Genomic DNA, 20,891 nt, shown 5'->3' on the forward strand with positions numbered 1-20,891 from the left:
AGACAAAGTCATGAGCTAAGAATGAGAGTGGGCGTGGCTGGCGCCCACCATGCGGCTGGCGCCACCATGGGGGCCTTGCAACTCTCATCTCATTTAACTCTGATCCAGGTGTTGCACTGGGTCCCACCTTCACCTGCATATCACGGATCTGCAGAAAGGTGAAGCCAGGAGCCTGAGCCTGCCCTGCGGGTGAATGACCGTGCTCGGGAGTTCTGACGGCCAGGCCTTGGAACTTCTCTGGTGTGTTTGTTACTCAGCATGTGCTCAGGGACCAGCATCAGTATCTCCGGGAGCTCATGAGAGCTGCCCCATCCTAGAACGATACTGAAACAACAGCTGCATTTTAACAAGATCCCTATGTTGACTTCTCAAAAACTTTAATATATATTTAATGTCCTCCACTGGGTTCTAGACTTGGGTTCTACAGGATCCATTTGTGGATTTGGCCAAATCTGTGTTTCAACTGAACTTACTACTCATCTTTTTTACTTAAATATGTTTGTTTAAAAAGAGTACATGGAAGCAGATGTAGCTCAAGTGGTTGAGTGCCTGCTTCCCATTTTCAAGGTCTTGAGTTCAATCCCCAGTACCTCCTAAAAAAAACTGAGAATACAACAATGATAGATATAACTAGGGTAATTTGGTAACATTGCTATGGTAAATAAGTATAAATAACTAGAATTCTAGTAATCTACCTATAGTCAAGGCAAAAGTGATGCCATGAACAGAGGGTAAGTACTAATATACATGCACTGGGTATTATCTCTCCATGTACCATTGGTACCTGTGAACTGTACCATCAGTAATAGACAGTAATAACTTGTCAACTGTCTCCATGGACCATTAATGGGAGTTTGCTCCCCTTTGGGAAACAGTGCTGTGGTAGATTTTACAAGTGGCCCCAAAGGTGATCCCCTCTTGTATCGATGCCGTTGGGACGTGTAAGGCTCCGTGAAAGGTGGGGCTGTAGCTTCATCCCCTGAATCTGGGCTTGCCCATCTGGCTTACTTTGCCCAGTGGCCTGGCAGCAACTGTGACACAAGCAGAGGACTGGAAATTGCCTGTGCATTGGGCCTGCCTGTCTTGCTGCCCTGGGAACCTGGAGACCACCATGTGAACTGAAATAAATGCTTATTGATTTATGCCTTAAAGAATTTAGGTCATCTGATGCACCAAAGTAACAGTTGCTTTCTGACATGCTGTTTGTGTGCAGAACAATAATTTCCATGTTGAATAGTAGATCAGAGTGAAATGATCTGCTTTGGTTCAATTTTGTCCAGTTCTTCTTTGCTGGGAAACAAAATCTCAATATTGAATATTTCTTGTGTTCAGTATATAGACTCACAAAAAACAGGCCTGACAATGTCACCTTCAAATACTTGGCATTTTTGTGTAAGGCAAGTTATTGTTTTTCCCCCGCTGAGAAAGAAAAACTTCACCCTTGGCTCAAGCCCGTTGCTTTGAGATAGACTGCGCCTCCACCCCTGTGTCGTCTTTAGTGGTGGTTTGCAGTGAGGGGTTGGTGCTAGCTTATGGCTCGGAGGCTGCTCCATCACTGGGCTCTTTTGTGGGAGAAGATAAAACCTGATCGTGTATTTTCCATCACAAGGAATCCCATGGGAAATTACAATGTTAACTTTCTTAAAAATGTAAATATACATCACTTACTGTGTTTTATTTGAAGAGTGTGAATAAGTGCTTTGTCATTTTTGAAAGAAGCCAAATAATACTCTCTGGCAAACTCACTGAAATGCAGCCCTTTCTTTTAACTGCTTTATTGAGATGTAATTCACTCACCCATTTAAAGTGTACAGTTTAGTGATTTATAGCCTGTTCACAGAGTTGTGAGCCATGACCACAGTCTCATTTTAGAGCTTTTCTGTCACCTGGAAAAAAACCCACACCCATCATCAGTTCTGCCCTGCCCCCACCCCCTAGCCCCATGCAGCCCCCCATCTCCTTTCTTTCCCTGTGGATTTGCCTCTTCTGGACACGTCCCATGGATGGAACCACATAGCACCTGGTCTTTTGTAACTGTTGCTTTCACTTAGCAGAAGGTTTTCAAGGTTCATCCATATTGTTGCATGCGTCAGAACATCGTTCTTTTTTATTACCAAATAATACTTCATTATGTGGATATACCACTTTTGTTTAAAAGTTGACTGACATTTGGGTTGTTTCTACTTTCTGGCTATTATGAACAATGCTGCTGTGAACATTTACTTATATACAAGTTTTTGCATGGACATATGCTTTCATTTCTCTTGGGTACATACCAGGAGTGAAATTGCTGGGTCATGTGGTGACTCTCTTCCGCCGTCTGAAGAAGACTTCTAGACTGCTTTCCAAGGCGGCTGCGCCATTTTACGAACCCGCATGCCATGGATGAGGGTTCAGCGATCCCCACGTTCTCACCAGCACTTGTTATTATCTGTCCTTTGATTGTAGCCCCCTTGGAGGGTTCGAGGTGGCATCTCATTGGTTTTGATATGCATTTCCTGATGGCTAATGATGTTGAGCAGTTTTTCATGTATTTGTATATCTTTGTGGAGAAATATCTCTTCAGATCATCTGCCTATTTTTAAATGGGTTGTTTGTAATTTTATTGTTGTTTTGTAAGAGTTCTTAATATAGTCTGTATTCACATACCTTATCAGATGAATGATTTGCAAAGATTTTCACCCATGAGTTGTCTTTTCACTTTCTTGATGGTATCCTTTGAAGCACAAAAGTTTTTTAATTTTGTTGAAGTCAAATTTATCTCTTTTCCTTCCTTCCTTCCTTCCTCCTTCCCTCCCTCCCCCTTCCTCCTTCCCCTTCTTCTTTCCTTCTTTCTCCTCTTTCTCTCTCTCTCTCCCTTCCCCCCTCCCTCTCTCCCTCCCTTCTTTCCTTCCTTCCTATCCAAAGAACCATTGCCTAACCAGAGGTCATAAAATTTTACTGTGTTTCTTCTGAGAGTTTTATAGTTTTTGTCCTTATGTTTGGGTCTCTTGAGCTAATTTTTGTTTATGGTGTGAGGTATGAGCCCAACTTCATTTTTTACGTGTACCTATCCAATTGTCCCAGCAACACTTGTTGAACAGACTATCTTTCCCCCATTGAATGTTCTTGGTGTCATTGTGGAATAATAGCTTTTGTTGCTGCCGGTACCAGTAGAATGTTGTGATTTGGGTTTTGTTTACTTAACTAATGGGATTCCTTGTATGTTATGGAAGGAATCTTTCTTCTTTTAAAAGAACAAGCACACAAATGGAGACTAACACACACATATATTCACACATACCTCACCCCTCCACACACACACTTACTCATGCATAGAGTCTCTCCTGAACCCGAGATCCCATTTATACCCCACAACACCCAGAGTAATGCTATTAGAAAGAAAAAGTTGGTAGGTGAAGCTTTGAGTCACCTATACTAAATACCAAGTCAATTGCAAGAGTTTGCCCAGCAATATATCAGTAACTAAATAGGTTTTGATAAACTGCTATTAATTGCTTCACTTCTTTGTTCATACTGTTTCACTCTGTAGTTAAGTATTTCAATGTTGGCTTTCCCAAATGTTCCCACATCACAGCCATGCACACATTAGAAAGGCCTACAGAGCAAAGCAGCAGTTGTTTGCTTGCCTTGTCACCAGGGAAGTAGAGAAGAGAAAGCATATTTCTGATATTTACATTTTGGGTTACAGTAAAACTTGGGCAGCAAGTGGTTTCTCAAGATGAAGAGTGTGGCATGGTAGGATCATTAATCAGTGAGCTTTTGGACCTCAGCATGTTTCATAGCCCAAAGACACATAAACCAGCTATGTAGTTAACTTCGCAGCTCTGGCCAGTTCCCTTGATAACTCGGCTGTTACTGAGCACATCTGCCAGGCATGTGCTAGGTGCTGGGGATGCCCATAATGTTTTCACTATATATAATGTCACTGTCCTCATGGGATTTTTAGTCTCATGTTAATACTTTATTACAAATATAAATGTAATGCTGAAAATACGGTAAATACTATGAAGGAAATAGTGCCCTAGGAGCGAACTATGGCCCAGATGCCTGGGTTTGAATGCCAGCTTCGTGCAGTTCTTGATTATCACCCAACTTCTAGTTTTCCCCTTTCTAAATGGGGACAATCATTAGCACATACATTTTAGAGTTTTAAATGTATGTTTTAAATATGATGATGCAATTCTTGCTAGAGCCTGAATCATAGATAATATTCACTAAATCGGTAGAGTCATGTCCATGGTGCTGTATGTTCTCTAATTCTGTATATTTAAAATGGAATGTTTCTGTCTACAGAGAGTCTTGGATGAATTGGAGTCTTTTTTCCCTTCCCCTTTGTTTATAAAAGTATTCTGTTTCAGAGTGAAATATTACATAATGGTGTAGAATAAATGCAAATGCCCCTCCTCAAATCCCCTTTAATACTATTTCTCCCTAGGGAATCAGTTGTTATCCCTCCACATATGTTTCCTGTGTGTGACAATGTTATGTATAGAGTCGTGAGGTTTGCTGTAACACAGTGGGGTCATCATACACATATTACTACACTCCTTGAAGGTTTAGAAAGTCATGCAAAGCCCTGACAGCCTTCCCTGTGGCCCTCTGAACAGACCCAGCTTCGCCCCAGTCTTGCATGGTGTGGATCACCGTTGAAACTGGGGCTCACTCCCGGACCCTGCAGAGCACAGCGTTACCAACATTGTCTTCCCTCATCTTGATTGTCAGCTTCTCTGCCCCCACCTGCTTCCCAAATGCAGACGGGCTCCCTCTTCTGTGGATTTCCCACACCACCTGGAACTTTCCTCACCACTTTTTGAAAAGACCTTGAAAAATACATCTCCTCGAAACCAGCAATTCAATGCCAAATCCAGAATCTACATAAACAACGTATTAACAAAGATAATACGGGAGCATGCAATTGAATTAATAACACTTTCCTTTTGTAGACACCATTCTATAGCAAATCTTTCCTGTTCGGCATTGTTCTCTGTCAAAAGGTTTCTTCCAATTATAGTTCAGCTAAGGACATGATGCTATCAATTAGAGAAAGGCAATTCATATTTACTTCTAGAAGATTTTAGATAGCCTTGTTTAATTGCTGCTTAGTTATTTTGATAGATTAAGAGTTTAATAATAGATTTGCAGTTTAGGTGGGAGGGGGGATTCTGCAGCCCGTTGACCAAATACAGCAGTAATCTTTCTTCTGACTTTGTGGCTGGGTACCCTTGGCATCCATTTAAAAACATACCACTCATTTAGTAATGCATTTTTTCTGCTCTTTTTTAAAAATACTGCACATTCTGATTCTGAAGTGCACGGGGGGTTTATCTCCATGAGATGTCAAGAAGTCCTTCCTATTGATTTTTGCCTTGTCTGTGTCTGCTTGCTCCACAGAGGACCGCGCTGCATGCTTGACTAAGGGCACGTCACCGCCAGTAGGTCCAGGGCTGCCCGGTGAGTACCTGCAGCCCAGGGGGAAGAGTGGCTAAGGTCGTGGAAATCTTGAGCTTTCTGTTTGTAAACAGATTCCTTTACTCATGCTGATGTCCCACCTGTCAAAGCATAATCTTCCAGCATTTTCTAGTTAGGGTTTATTCCTTCCACTACCAGCCTCGCACTACCATTGCTGGATTTCCTACTTGCTCTGCAGCTTGTACCTCATTTAGAGAGCATCAGATGTTAAACCCCTGCTCTCTGCAGTTCCTTTGGAGGAGAAATGTACATGACCTGTTTCCAATCCTCTGCAGCTTTTGAGAATGTTCTTACTGAAATTTTGAAAAATCAAAATTCGGCTCATTGTCATCTAGAATGTGGGGACTCCCTGTGGGGATAATGTAAATAAATCCTTCCAGTGCTCCCCTAAACTTCCATTTGACAAACCTTTAAATATAAAAATGGGACCCAGAAATACTGTTACATGACTGGCTCTTAATTTGTAAATTTGCCGAAGTTTTATTCTAAAGCCAGAGTCTTTGTGACTACGAGATGTTGTTCTTTTCTGACCCCTTAATCAAGTAGCTGTTTTATAAGTAAAAACTTTGGACTGGGTCTTAGTTCTTACTCCAAGAGCCAAGATGTTATTTGAAATGATCACATGAGAAAGATACCCAGCAGTTCCACTATCCCTCCAGATACGTAACCTGTAGGTCCCACGCATTGGAAGTCGGTGCTGTTTGCTTCAGCGTGTGGCACGTCAGGTCAGACACATCATTATCTTACAGCAGTGCTTGTGGCTGGTTTTCTTCCTGTCTTTTGGTGAGAGAAGGAAAGACAAGAACAACCTGACACTTCTCCGAGTGATCAGTATTTAATGATGACATGAGAATATCAAGAAAGTAGATTTATTATTGAATGTTCCTACCTATTTTTAGTCAAGTGTGTTCTATTTTACTGCTCCCCAAGGATGACTCATAAACATGTCTTCATAAGCAAAGCAGAGTTGGGGGCTGGATAATTCTCGAGGGATTGAAATCAGTGTAGACACATCATCTGCTTTTTTACTCTTTCTGCGTTTCATTTTTCGGGACTATCTACTTTCCCTGTATAATAGTCTTACTGTCCTTAATTAGGTCATTTTTTTCATCAGCTGTATTAGAATGGTTCCTATAAAGAATTGTGTGCCTAGTGAAACACTGACTCGAGCCAAAAAAAAAAAAAAAAAAAAGAACTTAGAGGTTGTGTTTAGAACATTTTAAGTTCGAAGAAAAAATTCTTCTAAATTAAGTGGTATGAACTACATGCACTTGATTTAACAAAGACCGTGGCTGGCCTGAGGTTCTGGGACAGCTAACATAGCATGTGGGCTCCTTCCCTCCCCATGCCCAGTGTGGCCCGGTGGGATTTGGAGCACCAAATGTCATCTGGCTGTTCTCTTTGCTGTGGTCGCACCCTCCTCCCAAACGGAGAACTTATTTCTGTATTCCCTCTAGCCCCTTAAAAATAAAACCATTTGACTTCTACACTAGCACCAGTTGTTAGATAACTTGAGTTATGAGAGTTTTTAAAATACATATTGCACTGAAATATTCTTTTATAATGTTTTCCTATACACAAAACTAGAAACATCTAGAACATGGACTCTGAACTTTTCTGATTTTGTTTGAAATGTCCTATTTTTTTTCCTCCTGAATCCAACAGTGATCAGCTCTGATGGTCCATTTGCTCTAAATGCTCTTCAGGCCCACAAGAGCCACAATACGCATTCAGAATCTATATTCCTTCTTATCATAATAGCATAAGGTATTCTGCTCTGCTGTGTGGAAGATCTTGCTTATTTATGTCACATTCAACTTAGCTTTTTATCGTTCTTACACAACAAACTCCTAAAATTGAAAAGCTTTAGATGGAGGACAAAATGACTATTTTTGGATGAATTATTCTAAGCCTTGCATTTCTAGCCCAGAGTGACTCTTGGTAAAGAGGAATTATTAGTCCAGTCAAACCCAAAGTTCTGTCTTCAAGTTTTGTTGAGAGAAAGAAAGCAACCCTTGATCACTTCTCCCCTGTAGTATTTTAGTTTAGAGGATATGCTGGTGTGTGTTTGTTTTTTCTTTTACGATTTACCTAATGTTGGGGTTGCTTTCTTCCTTTCTGTATGATTTTAAATGGTTTTTGAACTTTGCCCCAGAGTTGCTCCAGCGCAAGGCGAGGGAGCTGGCAGTGACGGTCCTCCACCAGCCAGACCTTGGCCGTGCTGGTGGGAGAGGGGCTCCGCGTCCCAGCACGCCTCCACCTGCAGGGCAGCCCCAGGAGCCGAGGGGCATTCCTCCAGAGGCATCTGTGGGTGCCAGAAGCAAAGCACACCCAAGGGAGCAGCGGGCACTCAGGCAACTCATAGGGATCCTCTGGCATCTGGGTGGGACACTGAGCATGTCTGCCCTAGAAAGCAACGTGCCATGTCACCGGCTTCCTCGTTCCTGCAGGCAATTTTTTTTTTAATCACTTAGGACATTTCTTGATGTAAGTTAAGCACACCCAGAAGCTATAGACATTCATTTTCTCCCCTTGAGAATGCAGTAAGCAGCTGCTTTAGAAATCCAAGTCCTGAAGTGATCGCAGTGTTGGGAGACACCTGAGTAGTTTTCAGTGAGTATAATTTCTACATATATTAGATTTAGAAAAACAAAAGCTGAAATTCCAAAGCTTTCCTTCAATGTATGTCATCATGGATAACGATTTCCATGTCCTCAAAAAAGAGTTAAGGATACTGTGTATTGTATGATTTTCTTGCTAGAAACATTTTCAAACAGTCGTATTAATGTCATTATTTTTCATCCTTGTTTCCTTTAACTACTATTTTATTTCCCAATATTCCACCCTTGCCTTTTTTTCCTCTTTCTTCTTCTTATCTTTTTTAAAAAAAATATATAGATTACACAAAATGTTGCATTAAAAAATATGAGAGGTTCTCATATACCCCACTCCCTACATCCTCCACTCCTGTCACGTCAACATCTTCTTCTTTCATTAGTGTGGTACATTCATTGCATTTGATGAGTATATTTTAGAGCACTGCCGCACCACATGGATAAAGGTTTACATTGTAGTTTACGCTCTCTCCCAGTTCATTCAGTGGGTTATGGAAGGATATATAATGTTCAGCATCTGTCCCTGCAATATCATTCAGGACAACGCCAAGTCCCAAAAATACCCCATATCACACCTCTTTTTCCCTCTCCCTGCCTTCAGCAACTCCTGGGGCCCTGTCTCCATATCAGTGATACAGTTTCTTCCATTGCTAGAGTCACAATAATTCTGTAGTAGAATACCAGTAAGTCCATATTTTATTCCTCCATCCCGAGGACCCTGGGATATTGATGTCCACTCCACCTCTAAATCGAGAGGAGACATAGATCCCACATGGCTGATGGATGGAATTCTCCTGCATTAGACTCTCTCGGTTCCCTTGTGTGGTCATTGACCATCCTCACCTCCCTGTTAGCTGACCTGGGTAAGTCCAACGAACTGGACAGTAGGTGTTGCAACTCTGCTGAGGCTCAGGGCCCAGCTGGCACATGGACAGCCCAGAGATTCAAGTCTCCTGAGCATACACCAAACCCAGCACCAAGCACAGGTTTAGTAAAAGTGATAGAGGAGGCATGCATAGAGAGGTCACATCTGAGTCCAATTCTATCACACTTAGGAGCACAAAGTCCAAAGTAGGGTCCACTGACAAGGCACTGAACTCCAGAGTCATTTGTCATGACTGGAGGACCTGGGTGCCTCTGTAACCCTCAGGAGCACCAGTACCTGGGGTTGTATCTACTTTGGCTGTCTCTGAGATCCTGCTGAGATGTGCCTAAGCATGATCCCTCTGATGACCTCCCGACTCATTTTGAAGTCCCTTAGCCATGTAAACTGATTTGTCTTTACCATTTCCCCCTTTTATTCAAGGTCTTTTTCTAGTTGCATCACCAGCTGGTACTTAGTACTAATTCTTCGGCACCAGGGAAGCTCATTTCCAGGAGTCCTGTCCCATGCGGGGTGGGGAAAGTAATGCATTTACATGCTGAGTTTGGCTTAGAGAGTGGCCACATTTGAGCAACATGGAGGCTCTCAGGAGGTAACTCTTAGGCACCCTGCAGCTCTAGGCCTAGTTGAAATTTCAAGCACACAGACTCATAAGCATAGTCATCAGTATCAAGGGCCCATCACTGGACTGTCTTTCTTCACTGTTCTTTGCCCTTGTACTTGGGGGATTGTGGCTACTCCAATGGGGAGTGCAACAGAGTTTCCCAGAATGCCACCCTTACCTTTAAAATTTCTTTTCACCAGCTTTTTGGGGAAATCTGTGGTGCTTCCTCAGGCACCTTCCCTTCATTGTAGCATTAAAAGTTCTCAATTATTCACCTAATCTCCTAGGTCAGCCCTGTCCAGAGAAATACTGTGGGAGCCCCATATGCCATTTTAGATTTTCTTGCAGCCTCATTAAAAATAAAATAAAACCAGGTGAAATTAATTTTAATAATACATTTAATCTGATATACCGAATTATTTTCATTTCAACATTCAATCAGTGTAAACATTATTAATGAGATATTTTACATTTTTTCATCCTTGTATTTTATATTTACAGCACATCTCATTTCAGACTAGCTATATTTTTCCAGTGCTCAAAAGCTACATTTGCCAGTATCACTGCATTTTTGGAATATATAGAAAATATATTTTCTGGTAAGAAGCTTACTCCCTCTTTCTCAGTGTTCCTGAATCTCCCAGCTTGTCCATCGTATTCAGTAAAACAATGAGGCAGCACTATTAACCAAAGAAAGTGATCAGTCTTTTTTGGACTTAGTACCTTGTAGGCAAGATTTATGATTAAAATGATTGGGTCTGGCAGCTGGGATATCATTGATCCCCTCCATGAGTGAGGAATTCTAGGGTCAATTTTTGAAAGAAAGTAGGGCTTAAATGAAGGGTAGCATGTAGAAAGATTTTAAAGAGGAAAGGAGGGCATTTTAGGCAATGGGAAAAATATGTAAGTATGTGTGTGAGTGTGTGGGGGTAATAGTCTAGAAAAATTTGGTTACTCCCATATAAACTAATGAGGTCGGAGTGCTAAGTACTCCAGTGGCCAAATTGATATTCAGACTTGGACCTTGCAGTGCATGGCATGTATCACTGTAATCCCATTTATATGTTTGGGTCTATTTCCTTATCTGTTGTTGTGTAAGAAATCACCTCAAATTGAAGTCACTTGAAACAACAGCATTATCTTTGTGGGCCAGGAGTTTGGGAAGGGCTGGCCCTGCGGTTCTGGTCTGAGGTCTCTCGCTCTCTGCTGGGGCAGCGGGGCCCGGCTCGGCATCTCTCTCCACCCTGGCTCAGGATTGCTCCATGTGGGCTTCGCAGCACAGCAGCTGCAGGGCAGGTGGGGTGCCTCCACGGCGACTCGGGGCCCCAGTGCAGTTATGCCAGCTGGCAAGGCAGAAGCAGCCTCACCTTGTGCCTTGACCTTGGGAGTCGTGCTGCATCATTCCATCACCATGTTTTGGTTACAAGTGAGTCACAACCTGCTCAGGTTCAAGAGGAAGGTACTCGAGCCTGCGTTTCGTGGGAGGAGTGTGAAAGCCACATTGCAAGAAGAGTCTGTTGCAGCTGTTTTGAGAAAACAGAGCCAGCCACAGGGTCCCCCTCCACTGGCACAGCTGTCCCACACCTCACCACCTGGAGCCATGCCTGGGAATGCCCTGTCCTGATCACACCATGAGCTCCTGGCACGCTTCTGTGCAAGCTGTCTTCTCCCCTTACCTGGTAAGCTGGGCTGGACAGCCTGGAAGAGAATAGAAGGTCTTAAGCTTCATGACGCATGGCCAGGCCTGGCCTTCATTTATTTTTCATTATCCTTGCTGAGCTTTATGATTAGAGACATCTACTAAGTGGTGGGCACACACAGGCCACAGTGTCTTCCTGCCTTTCTTCTTTTGTGGAGGTCTTGAAGATGGGAGAGAAAAACAGAGGCTGGGAAGCAGTCTCTAACCCTCTTCCATAAGGGAACCCTGTTACCACCAAGGAGAGAGAAGGGCTCGCTCTCTCTCGGCCAACTGCATGGTTTTTGCTCGCTGCTATGCTCTCGTGTTCTCTGTGGCCAGCTGGGCTTCTCCTCACCAGGTGACTGGAAGGAAGGTCTGGTGCAGGGCCAGCACCTTGACTTTGGAAAGATGACTTTCCTAGGAGTTGCTAAAGCTCATATTCTGCTAAATGCTGTGGTTCCTGATTTTTCTAGAAATTCTGCATCTTTACCTCAACTTGAACCTTGAAACGAGGTGCAGAGTGAGCTGTCACTTACTTTGCTTATGCTTCTTCCTCTGGGAAGTCACAGCCTGAACTAGAAAAGATTAATTGCCAGCAGTGGAAGAGTTTAGGGATGAGTTATCTATACTGCCTTACGTGACTTATTTACTTTGAAATACGTAAAAAAAAAAAAATGAGATGGCTAAAATGGATAGAAGAATGGATGATGGGGAAATTCTTGAAACTTTACTTACAAAACCCTGGAGAAGAAAAGCACACGCCTGAAAATTATAGTGTGGGACATTTGGAAACAAGAAGTCAGTTTTCTTCTCTAATCAATGCTTAAGGCTTATCCCTTTTTTCAGTCCAACTTTTAAAAGTTTGAATTGCTGTTATTTGTTCGCTGCCCATTTCCTCTTAAGGTTTGAGGAGAATGCACCCATTCTAACAGTCTGCTATAGGACAGCTGTCTGGAAGCTTGGCTCCCATCCTTGGATCTCCAGGTTCCTTCCTGGGCTCTTCCGAGTTGCCTGTGAACGTGCCGCCATGAACAGGCTTTTGTGTGCCATGTCCCCAGGGTTCTTGCCGCAGCAGCAGCAAAAACAAGATTTCTTGTCCCTGTGCATACTCTCCCTCCTCCCCCTACCCCATTTTGAGTTGGGGTTCCTGAATCTTTTCTAACTCTGAATGGGATTTTTTTTCTCCCCATAGTGGAAATATTTGCTTTGTTTGGTCTGACTCTGCAGAATGGGAGAAGCACGAAACCGAATCACCTTAGTTCCCTGGTCATTTGTTTTTCCTTTTTGGAGGATATATCAATAAAATGTTTAAAACCAGTGGAAACAGTTCCCTGTTAAAAGTCCTCACCTGCCTCTCTGGAGTGGGAAGCAGAGCAGTCATCTTGCCTGTGGGGTGCTTAGGTGGGAAGGGCGGCTTGCTGAGGACGGAGAACTAAAATAAACCTTCTCAGGACAGGAACCAGCTAGTGACCTTGGGCTGCCACCACCTCCCAGATCAGCTGCTTCGTTCCTTTCCATATTCTGTGGCCTGTGGGGGAATGAAGTGTCACAGAAGCAGGAAGAGAGCAGTTTGAGCAGGACTCGAGTGGCCCCGCCGGTTAGAATGCTGACATGATCTGCTGACCTTTCCCAGATGCCAGGAGGTCCTGTGGTTTTGCAGCAAGTGGTCAGGTTCTACGAGAGAGCAGTCCTCTTGGAAAGAATAAATAGCAAGAAACCAAGGCACAGGAGCGAGGCTTAATATTCCTCAAATAAAAATACCGTGGTCTAGAGTTTGTATAGATGCAGATATTATCTGACTTGATCCGGAAGTGTAACAGAAACCCTCTTCCTCCAAGCAATTAGACCCTTTTTTTCTTTTAAAAGATTTATTTCTCTCTCCTTCCCCCCCATTGTCTGCTCTCTGTGTCCATTTGCTGTGTGTTCTTCTGCGTCCGCTTGCATTCTTACCGTGCAGCACTGGGAAACTGTGTCTCTCTTTCTGTTGCGTCATCTTGCTGCGTCAGCTCTCCAGCAGCACTGCGTGTGGGCCAGCTCACCATACGGGCCAGGCGGCCCTGGGTATTGAACCCTGGACCTCCCATGTGGTAGGCAGATGTTGAGCCACATCCGCTTCCCCAAGCAGTTAGACGTTTCCTGAAAAACTGGATGATGCTCCAGTAACTTTCATAATTTCTCACCCGGCCAGATGCATCATGGTGTATCACGGTAGAAAGGGCGTGAGTTCTAAAGCTTGGGACCTTGGTTTCCCCCTGTAAAATGGGCACAGTATCATCCACTTAATTGGTTTATTGGGAGTATTCACAAGGAGATTGTGCAAAAATAGGGTGTGTGTTACTGTAAGCACTGTGTCTTCATTCCCATTTTCCTTTCCTCTCCTTCCCCGTGCATGTTTATATAAAACAAGGCTGTTTCACAAGGCTTGGAACTAATTTCTGGTTACCCAGCCTGTTTCTTCTCCTCTCTAGCCTTACACTCCTTCTTCTGCACGGACTGCATTGAGGAGATGCAATACCTTGTTGTCCTGTCTTTAGAGCCCCTTTCCTACCTAATGCTCTGTCCTCCAGGACTCCTTGAAGTTACATTGCTGTGGACTCTCGACTGCGTACAGGAGCTGCTCTTCTGCTATGAAGACCACCTCTGTCGCCGAGCCGCCCCCTTTGCCAGCGTTCACACTACCTCTACTTCTTGGCTCCTCCCAGTCCCTGGAGCCAGCACTTCCCTGGGGGTCCTTCTGCCCTCGTGTTGGCTTCAGTCTTACTTGAAAACCTGTGCTGCTTTGCCTTGTCCTTTCTTTCTTCTCTGCTTTAAAGTATATATATACTGAAGTGCAACACAGCATACAATTAACCATTTAAAAATGGTCCATTCAGTGATATTTACTTTATTCAAAATGTTGTGCAACCATTCTCATCAGCCCAAAGGCAGATCCTTGCTCCCACAAGCACTTGGTCTCATTTCTGTCTCCCCAGATCCTGGCAAACCCCAATCTGCATCCTGTGTCTATGGACTTACCTCATCAGGGTATTTCATATAAATGGAATTGTTCAGTACGTGGCCTTGTGTCTGGCTTCATTCATTATCAGAGCATTTTCCAGGTTCATCCATGGTGTTGGATGACTCCTCAGTACAGACATACCTTATTTTATTGTGCTTCATTTTATTGCTCTTTGCATTGTTACTTTTTTTTTTTTTTAACAAATAAAAGGTTTGTGGCTACCCTGCATTGAGCAAGTCTATAGCATGTGCTCCTGTCATGTCTCTGTGTCGTATTTTAATTAAGATATGCCCATCGTTTTTTTGGACATGATGCTATTATACCTTAATACACTACAGTATAAAAAATACAGTGTAAACATATCTTTTATATGCACTGGGAAACCAAAAAACTGGTGTGACTCACTTTTTTGCAATGTCTGCTTTATTGCAGTGGTTTGGAACCAAACCAAATCTCCAAGGTGTGTCTGTACTTCATTCCTTTCTTTGGCCAAGTGATGCTTCATTCTGTGTACATAGCACACTTTGCTTATCCATTCATTCCCTGATGGACGTCTGGGCTCGTTCCTCCTTTTGGCCTTTGTGAATAGTGCTGTTACGAACATATTTGTACATGCGTTTGTTTGAGACCCTGCTTTCAGTTATTTGGGATATACACCTAGAAGCAGAACTGCTGGGTCCTATGGAAACTGTATTTAACTGTTTGAGGAACTGCCAGACAGTTTTTCAAAGTGAATGCTCCATTTTACATTCCCACCAGCAATACATGTTCCAGTTTCTCCACATCCTCATTAACATGTATTTTCCCTTCTTTTTTTTTTTTTGTTTACAGCCATCTGAGTATGAAGTTATACCTTACTGTGGTTTTGATTTGTATTTCTTGAATAATTAATGGTGTTTTGAGCTCAACGAACGTTGAGCTTTCATGTTCTTGTTCACTATTTCTGTATTTTCCTTGGAGAAATGTATATTCAAGTTCTTTGCCCATTTTTTATAGGGCTTTTGAAAAATTTTATTGAAGTATATCATTCATACATGAACATACTTAAGCAATAAGCATATAGTAAAAGTTGTGAACTTACAAAACAAACATGTATAACATCATACAGGGGTCCCATCCGTCAACCCACCACCACACCTTGCATTGTTATGACAAGTTCGTTACCAATTATGAAAGAATATCATCAAAATCTTACTAGTAACTATTGTCCATATCTTACATTTGGTGTATTTTTTCCCCCAACCCACCCTATTATTATATTTTTTAAATATATTTTATTACAGAGTTTGTGAACTAACAAAAATAATCATGCACATGTGTAGAATTCCCACACAACTCCCCTTCACCAACACACCACACCATGGTAAAACATTGATTACGATTATAAGATAATATCATCAGATTGTTACCACCAACCATGGTGCATAGTGTACATTTGGCATGCTTTTTCCATAGTCCCCCATTATCAACATAGTACATCTTTGACATAGATGCATGAATATTACAGTATTGCTGTTAACCACAATCCATAGGTTACACCAGTTGTATATTTTTCCCTTTGCTTCTCCACACTCACACCACCCTGCAGTAGTGATGTACATCATCTTTAGTTCACAAAAGACACTCTCGCGTCTGTACCATCAACCACAATTCCCATCCACCTCTGGGCTCACTGTGTTCTTCTGTCCCTCTTTGCCCATTTTTTTTTTAAAGATTTATTTATTTATTTAATTCCCCCCCACCCTTCCCCCAGTTGTCCATTCTCTGTGTTCATTTGCTGTGTCTTGTTTTTCTTTTGTCCGCTTCTGTTGTCGTCAGCGGCACGGGAAGTGTGGGCGGCACCATTCCTGGGCAGGCTGCACTTTCTTTCGCGCTGGGCGGCTCTCCTTATGGGGCGCACTCCCTGCGCATGGGCCAGCTCCACAAGGGTCAAGGAGGCCCGGGGTTTGAACCGCGGACCTCCCATGTGGTAGACGGATGCCCTAACCACTGGGCCAAGTCCGTTTCCCCTCTTTGCCCATTTTTAAATTGAGTTGTTTGAACTTTTGTTGTTGAGTTGAAAGTGTTTTTTATGTATTCTGGATGCTAGACCCTTATCAAATATTTGATTTGCAGATTTTTCCCCATTCTGTATGTTCTCTTTTCACTTTGATAATATCCTTTGATTCACAACCACTTTAAATTTTGATGGAGACCAGTTTATCTGTTTTTTGTTTTGTTGCTTATGCCTTTTGGTGTCATATCTAAGAATCCATTGCCAAATCCAAGGTCATGAAGATGTACCCCTATGCTTTCTTCTAAGAGTTTTATGGTTTTAGTGCTTATATTTAGGTTGTTAATCTGAGTTATTTTTTGTATATGGTGTGAGATAGAGGTCCAAGTTCATTCTTTCACTTGTGGAAATTCAGGTTTTCCAGAATTATTTGTTGAAGAGATTATTCTTTCCCCATTCAGTGGTCTTGGCACTCTTGTTGGAATTCAGTTTGCTGTATACGTGTGGGTTTATTTCTCGACTCTCAGTTTTATTCCATATGTGTATCTTTATGCCAATACTTCACTGTTTTGATTACTATAGCTTTGTACTATGTTTTGAAATCAGGCATGGAGAATTTGAATAGTTTTTCTAGAGTCCTCTGGCTTTATTCCTTTTTTTTTCAATATTGTTTTGGCTCTTTGGGGCACCTCCTCCCACTGCTTTTATCATCACTGTGTTCTGCGGTGATTCTTGAACTGCAGCATCACACCTTGGGATAAAGCAGTGGCCCCTTTAATAGCCACGTGTGTGGGGTTTCTACAGCTCAGTAGAACCCAAAGGCTTCTCTGGATTAAGGTCACCCCGGAAACCTTGACGAGAACTGTGTTGGCGGCATTCAGAGCAAAGCCAGCGCTCAGGCCTGAGGGTATAGCGGGTGCTTCAGAATTCCAAGGGGCCGCGTGCAGAAGAGCAAATCTACCACCTTTCCATTTCCTGACATACGTTCCACATTATGAGTTGTCTTCCATTATGTAAACAAAAAGAAAACCCTCTCATCTGAAACAGGTTGTAGGCGGGCGTCAGAATCCAGAAGTCAGGAGGGGCGTGGCGCGGGCAGGTGGCTGCTGGGACCGGCTGCTGGGCTGAGCATGTTTGCTTCCAGGGTGTCTCCTCTCCATTCCTCTGAGAGTAGCGGGGACTGTGGGGGAGTTCCCCTTTGGAACTGACTCAGCTGTGAACTCTTAGCAACTGCTCTGTAAGCATTTCCAGCTAGATGGCCCTTGGTGTCCTCGTCTCATGGAAGCTGAGCAGCGGGTCCTGGGTGGGGGCAGGGGAAAACTGCTTTAATCCATAGACGTTTTGACAGTGGGAAGGTGTGCTAAGGAGACCCTCTTTACAGTTCTTTTAAAAGCAGGTAACTAGGTGTGTTTATTTGCGTAGTTGTATATATATTATTAAACACTTAGGAGCCTAGAACATGAAGTGAAAAAAACCAAATGACTTTAAGTGAAGAACTGCTTGGATTAGACAAATTAAACAGGGCAGCAAGAGATGGCTTAGGACAGAAGAGCAGGGCCATGTACATGGGTGTTAGAGGCAGCTTCTGGCCCACTTTGGGTGTGTGTGCATGTCCGTGTGTGTGAGAGAGAGACAGATTGCTGCTCTCCTCGCTGCGGTCTCAGGTTGCGGGAAGGGACACTTGGCTCAGAGCTCTGGGGACCTCTAGGGCTGGGAAGACGGAGCTGGAGCCTCTGGAAGTGCAGCCTACCCGGGCAGAAGGCCTGGTGGGGAGCCCGGCCTGGAAGAAGACCAGGAAACAGATCCAGGGGCTGGGTGGGTGGGGGGCAACAGATGACACAGGCCTGAGTCGGAGGTCAGCCCGAACTCATCTCTGCGACAGCGGAAGAGCGTGGTCAAAGCTGTGGCAGGAGCTTGTGGCATCGCTGGGAGGATCAAATTCTCGTCTGACGCAAACCACAACGGTATAAAGAAAAACCCGTGCCCCATGCTCTTGGAGTACCTGCCACCAGGATGTGCACCATGAGTGGTGGCCATTGTTTCTTCTCTTTTTTAAGAGTCATTATTTTCTACATATTTTTATTTTTTTTCTTTCCCTGTACTTCCCCTCCTCTCCCCTCCCTTCCTCTCCCCTCCTGCTTTTTTGCTGCTTGTGTCCATTCATTGTGTGATCTTCTGTATCTGTGTCTCTTTTTGTCTTCTCTTCTCATTTTCCTCCTCTAGGCTTCACTGGGATTCAACCCTGGAGACCTCTGAGGTGGAAAGAGGTTCCCTGTCAATTGCACCACCTCAGTTCCTGGTCTCCACTGCCCTTCACCTTGGCTCCCCTTTGTCTTTCTGTTGCATCACCATCTTGCTGCGTGACTCACTTGCACGGGCACTGGCTCACCATGCGGGCACTCAGCTTGCTGCACGGGCACTGGCTCACCATGCGGGCACCTGCGCGGGCACTGGCTCACCACATGGACACTCAGCTTGCCATGCAGGCACTGGCTCACCACGCGGGCACTTGTGTGGGCCCTCGGCTCACCATGCAGGCACTTGTGCAGGCCCTCAGCTAACCACGCGGGCACTCAGCTCGCCATGCAGACACCACGCAGGCATTTGCCTGAGCACTCAGCTTACCACGTTGGCAATCAGCTTACCATGCAGGCACTTCATTTTTTCTGTGAACTCTTTTAGAGGGGTGGCTCTTAAAGGTTGGTCTCTAGAGCAGCTGTTTTGAGATTCTTGGGGCTCGTTGGCTACAGCCTGGGACCAAATCCAGACACTGGGTCACGGTGATATGCTTCCTTACAGGAATAGGAGGACGAGCAGGTAAAACCCTATCAAGCAGGTGCACAAAGAAACTCCTCTACATGGATAGATACATTCAAGTCAGTTTACAAGGCTCTTTGCTGTTCTCAGCTTCTGAATGGAATCAGGAATTCTGCTAGCAGAGGAAGGGTGCTGGGGTGCTGTGCAGCCAGCTAAACGGCACATTCTCCTGCATGCGCCCAGTGCGTTTCACAGAGGTTTGGTAGCTGAAGCACATGCTGCAGGAGAACTGCCGTACTGGTAGCAGGGGCCGCTTGGCGTGGCACTGGAGGTGGAAGGTTTACCTCCTTATTTCAGGGTTTCCTCAAAATCATTATTTTTTCCTTTATTTGGTACCTTTTCATACATTTCAGATATTTAAATGGCAAAATGATTTAGTTGTGCTTAAAACACTTTTTTGAAAACTTAAGGAATTTTGAGAGTGCTAGTCAAGGGGAAAAAGTGGGGAAATTTATTGCACCGGTTTTTATAGGTACTGTAAGAGGAAAGAGAGCACAGATAAAGTTAGAAGAAAGAGTCAGAGAATGAGTCAAAACTCAGGGTCATGAGGAACAAGTAAAAGTTGTGGGAGGGGAATCTAAGGTGCAATTTGAGATGCTTAGTGGGAAAGAAACTTTTCCCAGATGATCAGTGTATCAGTAGCTTTTGCATCATTAAAAAAAACTATTCCAAAGGCTTAAAACAACAATCATTTATTTAGCTCAAAAATCAGTGAGCTGGAATGTTAGGCTGGAATTCTGTTGCTCTCTGTTGGGCTCTTGTGTGTTTTGGTCAACTGATGGGTTATCCTGAGGACTGGCTTTTCCAGAATGGCCTTAACTGGGATGGCTCATTTCCCTCCATGTGTCTTCTGTCCTCCAGCAGGCTAATTTGGCCTTGTTCACATGGCAGCAGCAAAATAGAGAGAGAGAGAGACCATTATTTCCGCTACATTCTCCTGGCCAAGGCAAATCACAGGTCAGCCCAGATTCAAGAAGTCATGAGACAGATCTACCTCTTGTAGAGAGGAGTTGCAAAGCCACATTGCAAAGTTTGTGACTGTGGAGGTGTGGAGAATTTGGATGGTTTTTCTAGAAAATCTATCAGGAATAACAGCAACATTAGAATAAGTATATAGAGGCTTTGGTGGCTGTGAAGGAGGTAAGGATTAGTTGACTATAAAAGTTCTGTGACTTCTTATATTCCATATTCATAACAGACTTTACCGCTTCTTATGAATTAAACCAGAAGCATCTGGAAAGGAATTATCGGCCCATTTATTTAGTTCTTCATTTCCAAACTGGGATAAGTAGTGGTGTTTTTTTTTTAAAGATTTATTTATATTTTTAAATTTCTCTCCCCTTCCTCCCCGCCCCCGCCATTGTCTGCTCTCTGTGTCCATTCACTGTGTGTTCTTCTGTGTCCGCTTGTATTCTTGTCAGCGGCACTGGGAATCTGTATCTCTTTTTGTTACGTCACCTTGCTGTGTCAGCTTTCCATGAGTGCGGTGCCATCCTTGGGCAGGCTGCACCTTTTTCGCGTGGGGTGGTTCTCCTTATGGGGTGCACTCCTTGCGTGTGGGGCTCCTCTATGCAGGCAACACCCTTGCGTGGCAGTGCACTCCGTGTGCGCATCAGCACTGCGCGTGGGCCAGCTCACCACACGGGTCAGGAGGCCCTGGGTTTGAACCCTGGACCTCCCATGTGGTAGGCGGATGCCCTATCTGTTAGGCCAAATCTGCTTCCCAAGTAGTTTAATTAAGACATTTGTTTCAACCCTCGGCATCCTACTTTCTGCACCACTTGGTCTGTCCAGATCACTCATCCAGATCACGGGGAGAGATGGTGGTGGG

At 43.8% G+C, this 20,891-nt stretch overlaps 1 protein-coding gene across 22 annotated transcripts in view; it reads left to right on the plus strand.

The window, feature by feature from the left end:
• Positions 1 to 20,891, plus strand: part of PLCB4 (phospholipase C beta 4) — a 383,120-nt gene that overhangs the window by 152,976 nt on the left and 209,253 nt on the right. For 12 of the 22 annotated variants that reach the window (XM_058287543.2, XM_071211556.1, XM_071211552.1 and 9 more), the window contains one exon: positions 5,395 to 5,454. The exons of the other annotated variants lie outside the window; for them this stretch is intronic. The gene's annotated coding sequence lies outside the window, so the exon portion shown is untranslated. The remainder of the gene's footprint in view (positions 1 to 5,394; positions 5,455 to 20,891) is intronic. 22 annotated transcript variants of the gene reach the window in all.

Source organism: Dasypus novemcinctus, chromosome 24 (genome assembly GCF_030445035.2).
Source record: "Dasypus novemcinctus isolate mDasNov1 chromosome 24, mDasNov1.1.hap2, whole genome shotgun sequence".
Lineage (NCBI taxonomy): Eukaryota > Metazoa > Chordata > Mammalia > Cingulata > Dasypodidae > Dasypus > Dasypus novemcinctus.